The sequence below is a fragment of the Neofelis nebulosa genome, chromosome 7 (genome assembly GCF_028018385.1).
Source record: "Neofelis nebulosa isolate mNeoNeb1 chromosome 7, mNeoNeb1.pri, whole genome shotgun sequence".
In the NCBI taxonomy this organism is placed as follows: domain Eukaryota; kingdom Metazoa; phylum Chordata; class Mammalia; order Carnivora; family Felidae; genus Neofelis; species Neofelis nebulosa.
The window spans coordinates 71,357,592-71,375,828 of record NC_080788.1 but is presented as its reverse complement, the minus strand read 5'-3'; the positions used below and the strand labels follow the sequence as shown (position 1 = coordinate 71,375,828).

The window sequence follows — 18,237 nt, the reverse complement described above, 5'->3', positions numbered from 1 at the left end:
ACAGAGAGAGACAGAGCATGAACGGGGGAGGGGCAGAGAGAGAGGGAGACACAGAATCGGAAACAGGCTCCAGGCTCCGAGCCATCAGCCCAGAGCCTGACGCGGGGCTCGAACTCACGGACCGCGAGATCGTGACCTGGCTGAAGTCGGACGCTTAACCGACTGCGCCACCCAGGCGCCCCTGGGTTTTCTTCTTCTTTAAACCTTTTCATGTTGAGCCTCTAATTTTCACCCAGCACCTCCAATGTCAATGCTATAATCTTATACTCCATTTATCTCACTCGTATCAAGGCTTATTTTCAGGAAAAATTTTATGTTAGTCACACAGACCATGTCTTCCGCTTCTAAGATAGAGTAGCAGGGACTGGATTTGCTCTCCCTTCTGAAACAACTTAGAAACATGAAATAACAGTTCTCAGAATCGTGGACAGCAGGCAGTGAAGGACAGGACAGTCCCTAAGGGACAGGAAACAAATTAAGTGAATCCTGCAATTGCCCAGTTCTTTGCTGTGAGAGTTTGCAGGTGGCATCACAGAGAAGAGAAACCCAGATAGAGTCTGATGAACTCCCTGAGTTGAGATAAAGCTGAGAAATTGGTGAGCCCAAGGAAGCTAGCCTTCACATGAGTGAGTATCAAAGGAGAGAGAGTCGCATACAGAGAGAATTGTTATGGTCTTTAAATTAATTTTCAAATTACCTGCATTTGAAGAATCTAAATGGAAATAAAAATGGACTGAATTTAATAAAGACAGCCTGAAAACTTCAGATTCAATGGTTCATTGAAAACAGATGTAGTATCAAAATTATATCACACAAGCACTTTTCTCATAGAGAGAAAGTCTGCTTCTAGATATGTCAACACAAAATCAACAAACCTTTCAGAATCTCTAAAAAAGAGGAAGAGAGTTTTATTGGAGCCCAAGTTAGGACAGCTGCCTAGAATACACAATCTTTACAAATAAGAGAGTGCTCAGGAGAAGGAATGTTTAATGCAGGGTTATATATATATTTTTTGTTACATCAATAGTTACAAATCATCATGAGGAAAGACACTGCAGAAAATTATAAATTTCATGTTATGCTTTTAGTATGTGCAAGGCTGCAGGCTTTGGAGGTATGGGAATGGAACTTAGGGAGGTTTTTACTCTTACCTTTAGTTTGAAATGTTTCTTGTATGTTACTTGCTAAAGAAGCAGATGTAAAATGTCTGCTGGGGCAGAAACTGAGCCCATGTTTTGAAGTCTGGCTAAGCCATTCATATCTTGGTAAATGTTAAAGTATAGCTTTCCTGGGAGCCCCAGAGCAGGACGCAAGAGCATTAAAAGTCGAAGAGTTCCTTTAACAGAACAACTGGAGAGGAGTGTTTCTTAAACAGAACCATAGAATTGCAAAAGTGTCACTTCCTTGGGCAAGATCCTCAGGGCCCTCCTAGTGGAGGAAGGAGGCAATACCAGGAAACCCAATGTTTGGACATACATTTTTATGAAAGTCTACTGAATCTTTTCTTCAAACTGCATCTAAGATCAAGGAGGAAGAGTTAGGAATGAAAAAAATTGTTCCCCATGTATAGGAATGGAATTTTACTTCAAATGGAAATCCTTTTTTATTTTTATTTTTTAAAGACAGAGAGACAGGAAGGGGTGGAGAGAGGGAGAGAGGGAGAGAAAGAGAATCTCTCAGTGCAGGCTCTGCACTGACAGCACAGATCCCAATGTGGGGCTTTAACTCATGAACTGTGAGGTCATGACCTGAGCCAAAACCAAGAGTTGGATGCTTAACTGACTGAGCCACCCAGGTGCCCTCAAATGGAAATCCTCAACTTTGGGGGCCCCCGTGTGAGAATTTAGAAATTACTCACATTAGAAGATGTTGGGTTTTGAATCCCATCTGAGTACCTGGGAGGTGCAGGAGACTGTGGAGCTGGACAAACCGCCCTGCTTGCGCCGTCATGGTACTGTGAGGAGCCCGAAGCCCTGTGTTGGCTGGCTGCGCAGAGTGGCACTACCCTGAAACTGGGGTGCATGGAGTGGGATCCTTTAAGACATGGGGATTTGAATCCCAGCCCAGTGCCTGGGAGGCGCAGGAGACAGTGGGGTGGAAAAAACTGGCCCACTCTTGCCTACACAGCAATGTGAAGATGGCCTGAACAGAGTGGCTTGGGACACCTGGTCCAGGGAGGAGAGACTTGGGTGCCCCCATTTTTCTCCCCATCACCAACAAGGTGGGGCTTCAGGAAACCCACAAGGGGCTGACAGTGGAGGCAGGACCGACCTACACCAAACCACACCACTCGGTGCCTGGTAACTCTGTATCTACCAGAGCAAGATTGACATTGACCAAACCAGACGGTCCCTCCTCCAGATCAGCACAGCCACCAGTTCCAAGGCACCTAGAAGTTTTGCATTTTCTGTTTTAATTCTTGGTCAATTCTCATTATGTGTGTGTGTGTGTGTGTGTGTGTGTGTGTGTGTGTATTTTCTTCCTTTATTTTTTTTCCCTTCCTTTTCTTCCTCTTATTTCTTCCCTTCTCTAGTCTGGTTATTCTGGTTGTTAGTTTGCTTAAGAAGACATATTTAATCTATTCTTTTTACACCTCTTCTGTATTTCATTCTTTATTTTCCCTCTCTGGATTAAGGTGTATAGTTTCTCTGGCTGGTCAATTTTCTTTTCTTTATTCTTTTCCCCACCGCTGTCATTTCTCTTCATATGGGATAAGGCTTCTTCCACCACCAACCCCATTTTTAAAAATTTTGTTCCAGGGTTAATGGATTAAATGGATTAAAAAATAAGATCCATCTATGTACTGTCTACAAAAGACCCGTTTTAGACCTGAGGACACCTTCTGATTGAAAGTGAAGGGATGAAGAATCATCTATCATGCTACGGAAGTCAAAAGAAAGCTGGAGTAGCCATACATATATAGACAACTAGATTTTAAAGTCTGTAACAAGAGATGAAAAATGGCATCATAACATAATTACAGGGACTATCCATCAAAAGAGCTAACAATTATAAATGTTTATGTCCCCAATTTAAGAGCACCCAAATATATAAATCAATTCATCCAAACATAAGCAATCTTATTGATAAGAATACAGTAATTGCAGGTGACTTTAACACTCCACTTACAACAATGGACAGATCATCTAGGCAGAAAAATCAATAAAGAAACAATGGCCTTGAATGATACACTGGACCAGATGGACTTGACAGATATATTCAGAACTTCCCTTTCAAAAGCAAGAGAATACACATTCTTCTCAAGTGCACATGAAACATGCTACAAGATATATCACATACTGGTCAAAAAACAGCCCTCAATAAATATAAAAGAAATGAGATCATACCATGCATATTTTCAGATCACAATGCTATGAAACTTGAAATCAACCATAAGAAAAAATTTGGAAGGCCTCCAAATGCATGGAGGTTAAAGAACATCCTACTAAAGAATGAATGGGTCAACCAGGCAATTAAAGACGAAATTAAAAAATACATAGAAGCAAATGAAAATGGAAACATGACAGTGCAAACCATTTGGGATGCAGCAAAGGCAGTCCTAAGAGGAAAACACACTGCAATCCAGGCCTATCTCAAGAAACAAGAAAAGTCCCAAATACAAAATCTAACAGCCCACCTAAAGGAACTAGAAGCAGAACAGCAAAGAAACCCCAAGGCTAGAAGAAGAAATAATCAATATTAGAGCAGAAATAAATAATGTAGAATCTAAACAAAACAAAACAAAAACAAAAACAGTAGAATAGATAAATGAATCTAAGAGCTGGCTTTTCAAAAAAATAAGCAAAATTGATAGGCCCCTAGCCAGACTTCTCAAAAATAAAACAGAAGACCCAAATAGATAAAATCATAAATGAAAAAGGACAGATCAAACCAACACCACAGAAATACAAACAATTATTAGAGACTACTATGAACAATCATATGCCAACGAACTGGACAACCTGGAGGAAATGGACAAATTCCTAGACACCCACATACTACCAAAACTCAAATGGGAAGAAACAGAAAATCTGAATAGAACTATAACCAGCGAAGAAATTGAATCAGTTATGAAAAATCTCCCAACAAATAAGAGTCCTGGGCCAGATGGCTTCCTAGGGGAATTCTACAGACATTTAAAGCAGAGTTAATAACTATTCTTCCCTTGGGGCGCCTGGGTGGCTCAGTCGGTTAGGCGGCTGACTTCGGCTCGGGTCATGATCTCGCGGTCCGTGGGTTCGAGCCCCACGTCGGGCTCTGTGCTGACAGCTCAGAGCCTGGAGCCTGTCTCAGATTCTGTGTCTCCCTCTCTCTGACCCTCCCCCGTTCATGCTCTGTCTCTCTCTGTCTCAAAAATAAATAAATGTTAAAAAAAAAAATTTAAAAAAAAAAAAAATAACTATTCTTCCCAAACTGTTACAAACAACAGAAAGAGAAGGAAAACTTTCAAACTCATTCTATGAAGCCGGCATTACCTTTATTCCCAAACCAGACAGAGACACCACAAAAAAGAATTACAGGCCAATATCCCTGATGAACATGGATGCAAAAATTCTCAACAAGATACTACTGAATTGGATTCAACAGTAAATGAAAAGAATTATTCACCATGATCAAGTGGGATTTATTCTTGGGCTGCAGGGCCTGTTCTGTATTCACAAATCAATGTGACACATTGCATTAATAGAAAAAGGATAAGAACCATGTGATCCTCTCAACAGGTGCAGAAAGGGCATTTTACAAAATACAGCATCCTGTCTTAATAAAAACCCTCAAGAAAGTCGGGATAGAAGGGACATACCTTAACACCATAAAAGCCATATATGAAAAGCCCACAGCTAATATCATCCTCAGTCGGGCAAAACTGAGAGCCCCACTGAAATCAGGAACACGAACTACTGTTGTTTAACACAGTGTTGGAAGTCCTGGACTCAGCAATCAGACAACAAAATGAAATAAAAGGCATCCAAGATGACAATGAAGTAGTCAAACTTTCACTTTTGGCAGACATCATGATACTCTACATGGAAAACCTGAAAGACTGCTAGAACTGATACATGAATTCAGCAAAGTCACAGGACACAAAATCACTATACAGAAATTGGTTGCATTTCTACACACCAGTAATGAAGCAACAGAGAGAGAAATCAAAGAATCTGTCCCATTTACAATTGCATCAAGAACCATAAAATACCTAGGAATAAACCTAACCAAAAGATGTAAAAGATCTGTATGCTGAAAACTATAGAAAACTTACAAAAGAAATTGAAGAAGACACAAAGAGATGGAAAAACAATCCATGCTTATGGAATGGAAGAACAAATATTGTTAAAATGTCAATACTACCCAGAGCAATCTACACATTCAATTCAATCCCAATCAAAATTGCACTGGCATCCTTCTCAAAGCTAAACCAGATGATCCTAAAACTTGTATGAACCACAAAAGACCCTGAGTAGCCAAAGTAATGTTGAAAAGGACAACCAAAGCAGGAGGCATAAAAATCTGACTTTAGCCTCTACTACAAAGCTGTAATCATCAAGACATGGTATTGGCACAAAAACAGACACATAGACCAATGGAATAGAATAGAGAACCCAGAATTTGACCCACAAATGTATGGCCAACTAATCTTTGACAAAGCAGGAAAAGAGTATCCAATGGAAAAAAAGACAGCCACTTCAGCAAATGGTGCTGGGAGATTTTAACAGCAACATGCAGAAGAATGAAACTGGACCATTTTCGTGTATCATACACAAAAATAAACTTAAATGCATGAAAGACCTAAACATGAGACAGGAAACCATCAAAACCCTAGAGGAGAAAACAGGTAAAAACCTCTTTGACCTCAGCTGCAGCAACCTCTTGCTCAACAAGTCTCCAAAGGCAAGGGAAACAAAAGCAAAAATGAACTATTGGCACCTCATCAAGATAAAAGCTTCTGCACTGCAAAGAAATGATCAACAAAACTAAAAGGTAACTGACATAATGGGAGAAGATATTTGCAAATGACGGAGTGGATAAAGGGTTAGTATCCAAAATCTATTAAGAACTCACCAAATTCAACACTCGAAAAACAAATAATCTAGGGAGAAACAGGCAGAAGACATGAATAGACACTTTTCCAAAGAAGACATCCAGATGGCAAACAGACACATGAAAAGATGCTCAACGTCATTCATCATCAGAGAAATACAAATCCAAACCACACTGAGATACCACCTCACAGAGATACCACCTCACACTGGTCAGAGTGGCTAAAATGAACAACTCAGAAAACAACAGATGTTGGCCAGGATGTGGAGAAATAGGAACCCCCTTGCCCTATTGGTGGGAATGCAAACTGGTGCAGCTGTTCTGGAAAACAGTGTGGAGGTTCCTCACAAAATTAAAAATAGAACTACCCTATGTATGACCCAGCAATAGCACTACTATGAATTTATCTAAAGGATACAAGAGTGCTGATTCACAGGGGCACCTGTACCGAATGTTAATAGCAGCACTTTCAATCATAGCCAAATTACGGAAAGATGTCCAATGTCCATCAACTGATGAATGTATAAAGAAGATGTGGTTTATATATAAGATGGAATACTAGTTGGCAACAACATGGCAACAACTACATTTGCAACAATGTGGATGGAACGGGGCGCGGGGGCGGGGTTATTATGCTAAGAGAAATAAGTCAGTCAGAGAAAGATATAATTTCACTCATATGCGAAACTTGAAAAACTTAACAGAAGACCATGGGATAAAGGAAGGGGAAAAATAGTTTAAAACAGAGAGGGAGGCAAACCATAAGATACATAAAGAACATAAAAACTGAGGGTTTTTTAAGAACAAAAGAACAAACTGAGGGTTGACTGGGGGTAGGGAAGAAGGAAGGGGAAAATGGGTGACAGGCATTGAGGAGGGCACTTATTGGGATAAGCACTGGATGTTGTATAAGCGATGAAACATGGGAATCTACCCCAAAACCAAGAGCACACTGTATACACTGTATGTTAGCTAACTGACAATAAGTGATATTTTAAAACAAACAAGTCACTTATATTAAAAGCTTCATTACACAAAATAATTTGATTTAAAGGCTATTTAAATAATTATTTTAAAGAAAAACATTGATATTGCACAGAAAATTAGAAGAGAACGCATCTGATTTCTGAATGACTGCAGGTAAAGAAAAAATATTTAAGATGCCTTGAACTTCACAGCAACTTCTCAGTGACCTACTCTTTGTCCATAAACAACATATTTTATGAGGTCACGGTTTTAGAATTAATATATCCTAGTGATGTATTTCTGAGAATACATCATGGCCCATTAACAGAGACTTCTCACATAAGCAAATCCTTCTAACCATCCTTTATTGCAAAACTCTTATAGATGAATAATGTCAACACTTATTTAGTGATTCTCAGTCATGACTGTGAACTAGAATTACCTGAAGCAGTTTATAGTAAAAAGCACGTTTCTGGGATTCATTCCCAGATTTCTAATTCAGCAAAGCAAGGATGCAACCAGATTATTTGCATTTTTAAAAGCATCCCAGGTGATTTCAATGTAGGCAGTCTTCACATTACTTTTGAAAAATACTGTATTCTGTGGTTTACATATCTTATTTCAAAATAGGAAAGTGAGTTTCATAAAGACTTCCTCAAAATTGAAAGAAGTTCCTTTATTAAAATCTATGGTATAATTTAAGAAACAAACGAAGGGGGGAGAGAGAGAGAGAGAGACACCAAGAAACAGACTCTTAACTAGAGAGAACTGTTACCAGAGGGAGGGTGGGTGGGGCTATGGGTAAAATAGGTGATGGGGATTAAGGAGTGCACTTGTGATGAGCACCCAGTGTTGTACGAAAGTGTTGAATCACTATATTGCACACCTGAAAGTAATATTACCCCGTACATTAACTAAGTGGAATTTAAATAAAAATGTGTAAAAAATAAATGTATGGGTCTCTGTGCACTGACAACGATAAGTTCCCTGCAAAAGTCCACAGTTTGGGGAAAACTGGTGACTTTACTCACTCAAGTTTCACTAACATGGCAAGCAGCCATCCTTACCCAGTCCAGACACCTCAACTCCAGGGATTTCTGGGCCTAAAGCGAGGGTGCAGGGTCCATATCCATCTTCATGGATCTGACCAAAGCAAGGAGGAGAGCTGAGCAGAGATTGGGGATGAGACAAGAGCCACGGATACCTCTAAAAAGTCATAAACACCTGTGGGATCTAGCATCTATTTCAGCATTTACTCTAGGACTGGTTCTGTGCTAAACATGCTGTGTGTGTGTGTGTATGTGTGCATAGTAACCGGACAAAATAGAGGGTCCTCAGGAATCAGAGAAAAATTGAGGTAATAAGGGAAGCCTTCGCTAATCATCAGGACTGGATTAAGTTTCCCTCTCCTATACTCTCAGACATCATGTTTATCTCTATCATAGCTCTCACCTGATAGAATATTTTGTGACTATATACTTGCTTTAATTCCACTAAACTGGGAATGTGTGTTCCTAAATACTCTATATCCACCCCTAGCTCCATTCATGGAATCTGAAACACAGCAGATGCTTGACAAACATTTAATTGCATAAATAAATGTGTGAATAGTATTAAATATACCTTGATGGTAAAAAAAAAATGGCTATGTGTAATGTCTACAAAGTCAATAATCAGTATTACACCATTAAAAACCAAGGAAATTAATCCTAAGGCAGATTTCCTTTTAAGTTCTTTTCCCTCCCTCCCCCCCACCCCCGTTACAGGCATTACAGAAGCACTGCAGAAGCTGAAGTGTCTGTGATGTGATTCTTGTCCCAAAAGAACACTGTCTCAATTCAAGTGGAAGACAGTCCAAGACTAGTCCCTTCTCTGCGTCTCATTCTCATGAACTCTCTGGAAAGCCCTCAATTTTGGCATTTTAACCAGGACTACGTGCAAAAGAGTACTAATCACCCCCTCACTGGGACAACCACAACAACTTATTTTCCCCTCATTTTTGGGACCAGACTGACCACAACTGATGTCTGCCCCACACAACTAAGAAATCACTGCCATGTCCCTGACAGAAAGCTGCCTGAGGTTGGGTCAAAGTTGAGGTGTACAACGTAATAATTCCATTTGTATATACTGTGAAATCATCATCACAATACAGGCCCCCAACTACATGACCAGGAGAAAGGAGGGCTGTACCAAAGGCCGACCCAGAGAACAATCCTTACGGGGAGCCGTTATGTGGGACCCATCAAGAACGTGCCCGGCAGGAACATCACACAAAGAGGGGACACTGCATGAGGAGAACACGCGGGGCACGCTCTTCCACAGCAAGAACGCGCCCGTGGACGCCACCCGCTTCTTCTCCACGGCCCGGCACCGCCTCTACACCTGCGTGCTGACGGTCCACCTACCTGGCCGAGATCCAGGGTCCCCAAAAAGTGGCTGCTGACATCTAAGGATCCTCAACAGGAAGCAGGCCATGCCTCGGAGGAGTCGCCGCTGGCCAGCGCCCCCACGTTGTCAGGAAGGCCCATCTGCCCTCCAGGCGTCCACGCCCACCTGAGGTCTCACGGAGGCATCCAGGCTTCTCCCCAGTGTGTGTTCGACCAGCGGCCAATCCTGCCCGGAGACCCCTGGACATCACCGGCCGCCCAGTCAGGTGGTGCCATAGACGTGCAAGCACAGAGGTCTGAAAGAAGGCAAGCCAGGGGGCACCACGTCCTGACCACACTGTCTGCAGCCCTCCTGGCGGCGCCCGGAGCCCTGGCCCAACTCCCCACTGCGCCTGCGCGCCACCCACCTGAGGCTCCACGAAGGCCTGGAGCCCTTGCATTCTCAGCACACCTGGGAATGAGCCGCCTCACAGGTCTCTGGGTCCTACTCCGCGCGGTAACACTTGCTTGCTGCTGTTTCTTTTGATTTTAGAGGCAACAGAAATGCCCAAACAGCTGAAACTTATTTGGCCAGAGGGTGGGGAGAGGAGTCAGGGCAACCAACACTTTTTGTCCCATTTCTTCAAAGGGAAACTCATGTGTCCCTGCAAAATTTTGCAATGAAGCCATTAAGAGGAAAAAATGAAATAGAGTCCCATAGAAATGCTGTTTACTTATAAAAAGATTTAACCTAGAAGACACGACATATTTTTCCTCATTTTTTATTTCAAAGTATTCTAGCAGGTTTATAAATACAACTTTATCCTTCATATTTTAGGCCTTCTTTTGCTCTCTTCAACAATTTAAGAGAGGAGTAAGGTGTCATCTTCCTGAAAGCTATTTTTGTATCCACTCTTTGTTTTAATTGAAATATAATTGGTATACAATATCCTATTAGTTTCAAGTGTACATCACTGTGATTCAATATTTTTATACATTATGAAAGGATCCCCACAGGAAGTCTAGTTGCTATCTGTCAATATACAAAGTTATTGTGATATTACTGACTATAATCCCTATGCTGTACATCACATACCTGAGACTTATTTATAACTGGAAGTTTGTATCTCTTAATTCCCTTCACCTATTTTGTCCATCCCCCACTTTGTATCTATTAAGTCTGTTTCTCTTTTGTTTATTTTGTTTTTTGATTCTACATACATATAAATGAAATCATATGGCATTTGTCTTTCTCTGAATTATTTCACTTATTATAACACCCTCTAGGTCCATACATTTTGTTCTAATGTAACATTTTGTTATTTTTAATGGCTGAAAAATATTCCATTATATATAAACACACACACACACCACTTCTTCAACTTTATCCATTCATCTATCCTTGGACACTTAGGTGGTTTTCATATCTTGGCTATTGTAAATAATGTTGCAGTGAACACAGGAATGCATATATCTCTTTGGAACTTTTAAGCTCTTTAAAATGTCATACGTACAATGTTCATATATATGGAGTAATTGATCATAAAATCTGACTATGTCCATAGTCTATAAAATCAAAACACAGTATTTTTGCAGTAGCAAGCAAGGACACTGTCTGTTGAGAAATTTTTCCTAAGGCAGTTGTTTTTAGTCTGCTCTTTAACATTTATGTAAATACGTGAGACTATAGTCATGAGAAAAGACAGAAGTACCCAGGAGCATGCTTCTTCTGACTGAAAACATTGTCTAAAATTAATGGAAGATTCATCCAGTTACTGAAATAATTCTATCATTATCCAATTCTCTCCTTTGGTTTGATGTTTCAGAATCAACATACAAGAGAATTGCTTTCTGACCATTAATTTAGTTAATATAACATTTACCTCTTGCTTATGATTCTCTTTTCAGGATTCAAAAACATTTGAAAACTCAGCATGAGATCCGAATCTGGGGCATTCAAACACATAAATGACTCCCCAAAGGATAGAATCAACTCAGCAAGATATACTGTAGATGTCATGTTTATTTAAAATCTGTGGGTAAAAAGTTATTAATTTTCTAATCCAATGCATATTAAATAGTAACACAATACCTTAATTTACACCATGAAATACTGAGCCATAAAATGCTGATTTTCCCATGTGAAAATTAACTTCTGTTATCGAATTTCACTGGCATACATTCACTTTTTCAATAAAAAGATTAAGCGTAATACACATTCACAAGAAGAATTATACTTTTAAATCAATAGGATATCGAAATAGTGCTCTTTCCTCCCCTCAGGCTTTCAAAAACAGGAGAAAGATTCATAGGGCTATTTATACTCAGGCTAACTTGCTTGTACGAAATGTCTCATGTCCTGAATGCCTCTAAACTGACAGCTCTTACTCTATTGGACTATGAGTGAGAAATTAAAATTCACTTTATATAAATATTTTAGACAAAACGAACTATAAGAGAAATATTGTTTAAAAAAAAGAAAATTACTAAGTGCATTCCAAAGCGCATTTGTGGGGTTGAATGTGTATTTATGTGTATGTGTGTATAAATAGAGTTCGTTATTGTTATATTACATGTTTATGCTAATATTATATTATAGTGCAGTTATAAGTTATATATAATATAAAATTAATTACATAATGAAATTATAATAATTAATATATAAATCCTATATTGTAAAGTAGTAATATTATAAAGTTATATTAGAATATAAAATTTTATTTAAATATGAAATTACATAGAATATAATGATATATATGATTTTTGTTGAAATCAACAACCATTTCTCTGCAATATAATACAAATCATATCAATAAACCATAAGAATGTACGATTCATAGAGCATTTTATTCTTGGGTTAGTTTCCTTATGCTGAATGTCTCGTGTCTTGAATGCCTCTGAACTGAAAGCTCTTGCTGTATTGGACTACAATTAGGAAAATAAAATTCACTTTTATATAAATATTTTAGACAAAGTAAACTAGTAAGAGAAATCTGATTTAACAAAGAGAGAAAGAAAATTGCCAAGTGTTTTACAAAACAGATGTGTGGGGTTGAATGTGTATGTACATGTATGTGTGTGTATATAGATTTATATTATATTATATAGTTATATTATGATCATACTAATGTTATAATATAATTACATTATAGGTATATATTATGTTTATAATATAAAGTTATATAATAAAATTATATAATCAATGTACTATATAAATCTTATAAATATGTGATATTTGAAAGTGATATTATAAAATCTTATTAGCAATATACAATTATATAGAATAAAATTATACATATGATTTTTGTTGAATTCAACAACTATTTCTCTGTAATATAATACAAATTCTATCAATTAACCATCAGATTGAAATATTTGAGCAGAATCATATTAAAGAAATGCTTTTCCTTGAATGAGTAAGAACATGTAGCTCTATAGAAAGCTGGAATTCAGTGAGAAGTCGCATGTTGGTTCACAGCTTCTTCATAGCTGTTTTCATCTCTTTATTTCTCAATGTGTAGATAAGGGGGTTCAAGAGTGGAGTAAAAATGGTGTAAAAACACAGACAGAAGCTTGTCCACAAAGAACCAACTGAAAGGCCACACACAAATGAAAATGCAGGGCCCAAAGAAGAGAGAGCATGGTTACCATGATATGTGCAGAGCAAGTAGAGAGTGCTTTGGATACCCCACCAGCAGCATGTTGTTGGACAGTGATGATGATAACAGTGTAGGAGACCAAGAGGAGCACAAAACAGCTCATAGAGAGCAACCCCACTGTCTGAGATCATGAGTATACCCAAGACATGAGTGTCCATGCAGGCAAGCTTGATCACAAGAGGAAGGTCACAAAAGAAGCTGTCCACCTCACCGGGGCCACAGTAAGGTAAACTCACAGTAAAGGCTACTTGGCTGATGGAGTGCACAAATCCAATGATCCATGAAATGAACACCAGATCCATGTAGGTCTGCCAGCTCATCATAGTCATGTAATACAAAAGAATGCATATAGCCACATATCTGTCATAGGCCATGGAAACCAGAAGTACCATCTCAGCCCCACCAATAAAGTGCAAGAAGAAGATCTGAGCCATACATACTCCAAAGGAGTTGAGCTTTCGATCACTAAGAAAGTCCCTGATCATCTTGGGGGTGGCAAATGAGGCTAGCCATATGTCCAAGAAGGATAGATTTCCCAGCAGGAAGTACATAGGGGAAGAGTGCAAGTGGGGGTCAGAAATTACAGTGACCACAATAATGAGGTTACCCAGCACAGTGACCACATAGATCTCAGAGAAAAATATAAAGAAAAAATGTTGGAGATGCTGTGAAGTGCAGAGTCCATACAACACAAATTCTCACACCAAGGAATAATTCTGCAGTTCCATTATCTCAAGTTTCAGATCTTGTTCTGAATCTTTATAAAGAAAAGAGATGGATATGAAAGGACCTGTCAACTATCAGGCACATGAAAGTGATCAACTAAATTTTATCAGAATACAATTTTAATTTGTAAGACATAATATAAAATAGAATACAGAGAAGATTAAAACCAAGCCCAACAGCAGAGTTTGCTTTTCTCCCATGTTAAGCCTACTTGGAATCTTCCTTTTTTTTTTTTTTTTTAAGCCACTTTGTTAACATAAAAATGTACCTACCTACCTACCAAAATTCACCCATTTCAAGTATAAAACAATGACTTTTAAACAAATTATGGAGTTATGCAGCTATCCCCACAATGCTTGTTTTGAAATCTTGACAATCCAGATTCTTACTAGGACTTCTGGCAGTAGTTGGACTATCTTCTCCTTTGTATTCATTTGCTCATTCACAAGCTCACACATTCAGACCATATCTATGTAACACTGACAGTTTCCCATTCTCAATTCAGTTATTAAAACAATCAGTATAAAGGGAAATAAATCAATTAACCTAAAGTTCATACAGTTCCCCTGATCCCACATTTTATTACTGTCCTTGTCATCTCTTTTAATCCATTGGGTTTGGGATTAAAAAGCCAATGATCCAATTCATTTGTGGATTTATTATGTATAAACTGACTACTTATGACAGGATTTTAGAATGACTTCAATGGAACATATTTTTCAAGACTTTTCAACAAGGATCAGAGCATAAAACTTATACAATAATTTTTTGTGTGGGTAGCTTTCACAAGCTACACAATATACATGAATGACTGATAAGTTCAGCATTTGATTAAGAATAATGGTAGAATGTAGCAGGGACAATGGGTACATAAAAAAGGAGGTTGTCAATTCTAACCCAGGGGTCAACTTTGGGCAACTTGAGGACAAATAATACCTCCTCCACTACTTTGTAGTATTTTGTATGAAATATTTAACATTAAGTATAGATTAGATTAGTGTGAGATTGTTGGGGAATTGAGACAATGAAGGATTTTTACACAGAGGAACTTTCACTGAGGTAACACATCACTCAAATAATATTATTTAAGTAATTTTCTCTCAACATTATATGGTTCCAATATTTAGTTTAGGGGTTTTGCTAAGAATAAATGTAACATTTGCATTCATCACATAATGAGATATTTTATTTATTAAATCATTTGTTCAGAAAACATTTAATTCCTACTGTGTGACAAATTTTTCTAGGCACTGTGATTGGTGTTTTAGTTTTGGGTAATCTCAAACAATTTTAAGATTTTAGTTTGGGATAATTTCTATTGGACATCTTTTCTCTACCACATTGTATATCTGTGCCAACTTTTCTCTGAAGGCACATATTCAGGGAGTAAATCCAATTTTTTAATAATTAAAATGAACTTTAAAGCCCAAGGGAAATGGCAAGTGGACTGCCTTAGTGGATGCTGAGCTCCCATTGCAATCGTGAATTCCTTTTTTATAGTATCTCAGGGTTGGAATGCCCCCCAGATTTTACCTCGACCAACACCACAGCCTTCCCATTACCCTTTGTTTGAAGGCACCAAGAACAGAGTTTTAAATGTGAGATTTGTAGAACACCTCTGCTACTGATTTTCTGTGTGGTCTTTGGAAATTGTTCAACCTCTTTGTCTCATCTTCAGTGTGCCAGATGGTAGTTTAGGCACTGGGGACACAGGTGAGGTCCTGGGGACCAGTACCTGGTCGATGATCAGTGTTGTAACTACTTGGGGGCACCTTCTGGCATAGTTGAGAGCACAGAAGGGTTGAGAAGATGACCAGCGGAGACTGAGCACTCAGAAGAGATGACAGTTTGCAGGGCTCACTGCAGCTACTGGGGTGGATGGTCAGAGAGGCATCCTCCTCTGGGGAAGTGGAAGCAGTTGCCAGAGGAGGCCTCCAGCCTTGGTGCTCCTCTCTGTTCTGGACCTCCTTCACATGCCACCATTGCCCTCCTCTAGGCAGAACCATGAGACTTCCCATGAAGGGCTTATCCAAAAGGGTATCCCCCAGGATCCCCAAGGAGATATCTTAAAAATCTCTTCAGGGGCTGGCTGGTGGCTGAAATGGCACTGGGACCTGTGTTGCATGGAGCAGTGGAGGAGTGTTGAGCTTCAGTGTCAGGTCCATCCACACAGGCTTCACTTTCCACCACTGTCCCTCACAGGGAGTCTCTAAGCACCACTGTGTGGGTGAGAGAAATGGTTTAGTAGCTGTGAATGTGTATATTTAATTTCACTAAATAATGCCAAATTTCTCTGCAGCTTGATTTACCCTCTTACTATACTGCACAAGAAGCCCTCTAAGTCCATGTTCTTGTCACCAATTTGCATCATCCAACATTCTATTTTTATATTAACTTGATGGTGTAAATTTGTATTTTACCTTTAATTTTTTCTCATACAAAACGACAGTGTTGTTTGTTGTATTAATTCCATAGGGCTACCATGCCAATTACCACAAACATTATGGTTTAAAACAACAGAAATTTATTCTTTCACATTTTTCAAGAAATGTTTCTTGGTTTTGGCTGCACAACTCTAATCTCTGTCTACCTGCATCTTCATGTGGCTTTTTCTCTGTGTATCTGTATGTCCTTTTCTGTCTCTTATGGGCACTCTCACTGAATTTAGGGACCACCCTCATCCAGTCTGATCTCATGAAGATCCTTATCTTAATTTCATCTGCAAATACCCTCTTTACAAGTAAGGTCACCTTCTGAAGTTCCAGGTGGACATTAATTTAGGAGGACATTATTCTACACACAACGAGGCTGGACACTTGGTTCCAGGGCCTGTTTTGAAACAGAGCTATCATTTTATTAATTGCACTATTAATTTAGCTCCATGTTCTGTTTGTTCCCTACTTAATTATGGTTTATGCACCTCTTAAACTCATGCATGTTCAATCATTAAGTTTGCCTTTTTTTTATCCCTATTCTCTGTTTATTCCCTGATTGTAGAAACCAAATGAGGACCAGTCAGTAACATCTGTCTTAACATATCTGATCATACCAGGTCCCAAATAGTGCCTCGTCCAGAAGCATGCTTACTTCCAGATTCTTTCAAGCACCTCTCTTCCCAAGTTCCCTGTCCCCGTCAAGGTTTTGAGAAAACTGTTACCCTTCTCCCATGTATAAAAGCTGTCCCTAGGCTCAACAGGGAAGGGCAGCTTTAAGAATAATCTCTTGCCTTTTCATTGGGCTGCCCTTCTGAAAATAAAGCTCTCTTTGCTTCAAAACCGGTATCTCAGACATTGGTTCACTGCTCATCAGGTACACAAACAAGTTTGGGTTTCTAACAAATTCAAGGATCCAGCCAGGAGGCTCTTGCCTGAGGAAGGCCAGCCCTGGCCAGAGCGGTGATATCATGGGAATTTCCTGCAGCTGCCTGGATCACCACTGAATCCAGGAAAATTCCCCTGGCTGCCCTCCAGACCTGCACTGACCTCTTCTCAAGGCCAAGCCTCAGCTAAAGCAAAGACATCTTCCATGGGCTCTGGGTAACTTTTGTTGTTGAAGGGTGGGTTTACGTGTGTGCAATCAGCAAGTGCATTTCCTCTCATTTAGTTTTGGTTCTTTTTAGGAATATTTCCAAAGAATACCTTTCAAGAGAGGCCCTCACATTTTGCAACATGAAACATCCTTATAAACATCCTTAATTTCTTTTGTTGATGGATCATTTGCTTTTGTTTTTCTCCCACAGAACTCGTATTAGTCCTGTCTTGTCTGTATTATCAGAAACACCAATTCAATCTTGAATATAGCACTTAGGGTTGCACTATGCAAAACTGGTTTTCTTTTACTTAAGCTTCTATCAACCAAAAGAAAATGGTATTCTTTTGCAATGTAGCTTGGCCACAATACAGGTGGAAATGTTCTTTTATATAAGTATAAATACTGCCCCTGAAACAATTCAAAGTCCTTTAACCTCTCTGGGAATGACTGATCTAAATCATTCCCCATTCTTGAGACTGAAGGGAAAAAAAGTGGGGAAGGAAGAAAAAAAAGACCTTTTAAAAGTACAAACAGCTAGTAAAACACCCTTGCTCAAAATCTAGTCCACAATTTCCATAAGATTATTTATCAAGGATAAATACAATCTTTATTGTAAAGTTTCTTGCTTGTGTCTATCTTTTATGGCATTATCTCCCTCTGGATGCTATTAGTAAAACTATAAAAGAGCTCTGTTTAGTTGAAGATAAGAACGGGGCATCCTCACACGCAAAGATAGAAACTAATTCAAAGGTTTCTCAGGTTCACAGGATCTGGGATAATCTCTGATAAATTAAAGTTTGGATTTGTTGGTTAAAATAGACATGCCTTTTGGAGTTATAGTTTTTATGAGAGCCCAAAGCCTGCTTGGAATTCTCTCTCACTTTCTGCCCCTCCCCTGCTCATGCTTTCTCTCTCTCAAAATAAATGAACTTAAAAAAAAAAAGAAATTC

General features: G+C 38.9%; 1 pseudogene; it reads right to left on the bottom strand.

Moving 5' to 3' along the window:
* Positions 1–12,843: 12,843 nt before the first annotated feature.
* Positions 12,844–13,767, bottom strand: LOC131518191 (olfactory receptor 4K14-like; annotated as a pseudogene).
* Between the last annotated feature and the right edge of the window lie 4,470 nt (positions 13,768–18,237).